Genomic DNA, 3,401 nt, shown 5'->3' on the forward strand with positions numbered 1-3,401 from the left:
ATGCTTTTACCTATTCAGAAAATTATACGCTTTATCGCATAATACTGATCTCGCAATGAGTGCGTTTATGAACACTGATTACCGGATGATAGTTTCTTAAGTATAAAACATTTCAATTGCAGCATCTCTCCCGCGCGTCGCAGACAGTTTTACCATATATATAATATTAGTAATATATTGAAAGTAATAGCGAGAAAAAGAGAAGAAAAGGAGATAAATGCGGGGATACACTTAAGAGTCGCTACTTTGTGCAGAAGTTAACGGCCGCGAATAGCAGGGACCGACCGCCGTAGTATAACCGATCACCAGGAAGCTCCGGCCTCTCGTACTCGCCCCGAGCTTTGTCTTAACGATGAACGTAAGCAAAGTTACCGCCGATCGCCGACTCATGCTTACGAACGTTCCTCGCGTCCGCGCGTACGTCATAATGCGAATCATTGCCACCGTACGCGCACGGATCCGGATGGACGTGTACAAACGCCGCCGAGCGACAGTTTTGTCCCGAGTCATGTTTCACGCCGCGCGAAAAGAGGACGAGCTATATAGCAAATATCAAATATGTGAAAAAAAAGATCGGTTGCAGCAGCAAAAATCTACGTATAGTAGTTCAACTTTAGTGTTCAAATTAGCTGTTAGCGTTTATTCAATGGAAAAAAGCTTGTGTAAAAGTACACTTAAGTATTATATATTGAAAAAAAAGTTTCTTATGTTTAAGTGAATACATTTATTTCTATGTTATTTCCTTGGTTTTATACTAAATAAATATTTAGTATAAAATAATTTATTTTTAAACTTAAATATTTTTTAAAACAAAAAAATCATAATAAATATATTTACTTGAACATAAAAAATTTAGTTTTAGTCTAGTGAATAATTTGAAGACCCATTATAATAGTTGTAAATTTCCTGAATTTTTTAAGTAGGGTCATAAAAATTTAGCAATGCATTTTAATGAATGGTTATGATAGCATGCGTTGCAATCATTAATTATAATTTTATTGTGGCAGATAAAAGTTTTGGTGTTTCTGACAATATTGCAGGTGCCATTGCAGAATATCAAGTCTTATGCTATTAATATTAATTCCTGAATTAATTTTTAAGTAGAATCGAGAATAATAATAATCAAGAAATACTATTCAAATTCATTTTATTTTACTTTTATCCCGGAGTGCAATTTTGGGACATCAACTATGAGAAATCCTTTTATGGTGCGAAAACCTCTTATTCGAAACATTCTCTTATTTAAAATAAGAGTGAAAGATAGCATAATGCTGCACCTTTTATTCTTTTCTTTGCAATTCTTACATGGAAAGAACAATTTTGCTGAAATATAGCTCTTGAAATAATTATGTTAAATTATTTAAAAAATTGTCTAGTTTAATTTTACTGCTACATAGAATATAAAATCTGTTTCCAGCAACATTATCATGCTTGGGCGTCTTACATAATTATTTTAATTGCCCAATATAGAATTATTTTCTCATTCTTATCTAGCCAAATTTTGAGATGCTGCAGTAGAATTGTTCTTTCCGTGTACTCTTACAAGAAATAGTCCATCTGTTAGCGATGCTGTTACAGATGAGCGGTTTATTGCGATTATAGCTACGTTAGAACAGAGTGTATTTCAGTTTGCAGGCATATACACTTTGCTAAGAAACTGATGTAGTAACAACAATAGCAAATTCTTCTCCTATAGGAATAAATATAGCAAATTGTATTTAATTGCGTAAAAACATTTTTTCCATGTATTTAACAATAGTATACAAGCTAAACGGAAACTTGCATCCAAATACATGATCAAATGAATTTGCAAAATCTTTTCTTCCGTACAGAAAAAAATGATTTTGCCAAAATATCTAAAAATTTAACTGAATCTGAAAATAATTTTTATTAAAAATAAGGATATTCAAGCTGGTTGCAAAACTGTTTCATGAAATTTCGTGCAGAATTGTTCATGATCGAACATCCTTCATAACTATTTTGATGGTCCATTAAAATTCTTATCCTGTATTCTGTTATATTATCCTGTAGACCTGTATTCAGCTAAACATTTAAATACTTCAGGAAAATCGTTCTTTCCATGTACAGAAACGGTTTTGCTGAAGTATCTAAAAATTTACCTGGATTTGAAAATAATTTTTGTTAAAAATAATTATGTAAAGTACTCAAGTAGCTGGTTGCTATAGACTGTCGAAATTCCATGCAGCACAAAATGCAGCATTGTTCATCATGCTTGAACATTCTTTATAATTATTTTGATGATTCAAAATCATTATTATTTATTAAATTATTTTCAGACCTGTATCCAACTAAATGTTTAGATTAGCAAAATTTTTTTCGCGTAAAACTATCTACATGAAAAATGTTATGTTAATTTTCAACGCCGTGCTCAGTCCTTTGCCTCTAAATAAGAATGCACCGCGATTGAGACATTACTTGTAATATAAATCGTTGAAAGATCCAATTCGATGGGTAAAAGAATCAAGCTTCTTCAAGCGTCGCTCATTCTATTTATCGCAAGTATTTATAACGTACGATCGTACACACATCGTGGACACGCAATTATCGTTCGTTGAAAATTACTACAGCGTCATTCACCTTCACGCATCAGAAAGTTCACTCTGCGAGAGCCTCGGCGAGAGCTAATCTACGATTAAACGCGCGAAAATGATTTAACGCAGTCGGGTCTCTCTGGCGTGTCTTCCGCCGGATATAGCGCGCTAAGACTAGTTCGGGGACTGGTTGTCTCGAGTAAACAACAAACACTCCGGTTCTCGAACGCCAGGTGTAATTTTCCGCATCGACGAGCCCGATGCGTCGATGGCACGACGCCGCGCATATTTAGGAGAGATCTGCACGCGCGAACGCACGTACGAGAAATGCTCGCGGGGAATCAAAGTTTTCACCTTTCGAGTGTTGTCAGGTAGGTAAACGCTGGTGTCGTAAGTACGTCGTAATTACCGTCCTCGATTCTCTCTCTTTCTCTCTCTTCCTTTCCGTCATCCTTTTGACGAAAGGCGAAATAAGGAAAGCGGGCTACGCGGGCGCACGCGGACGGAGAAGAAGCGGAAAGAAAAGGTTACGCAGCACTCGCGCGGTAATTAGTACCTTTTTGCGTCGTTAACGTTTAAGCGAGCAAACGACGATAGCGCGAACGCAGGCATGTTAATGGACGCGATATAGCGAGCATGCCCGCGAGTGTTCTCTGCCCTTCCTTGTGCTTTATAATTCGTGAAACGACCAATTAACGTTCTAGGAGAAGAAAAGTAGGTGGTCCCGTGCCTCTCCGCAGTTCGTCCCCTAAATACTTCTCGAATGCGCGTTTTCGAGATCCCCGTGCAAGGTGGCACGTTTGCTCCGGCCGCTATGAATTGCTTCCCCGAAGTACGGCATTTTCGCGG

Source organism: Solenopsis invicta, chromosome 11 (assembly GCF_016802725.1).
Source record: "Solenopsis invicta isolate M01_SB chromosome 11, UNIL_Sinv_3.0, whole genome shotgun sequence".
Taxonomy (NCBI): domain Eukaryota; kingdom Metazoa; phylum Arthropoda; class Insecta; order Hymenoptera; family Formicidae; genus Solenopsis; species Solenopsis invicta.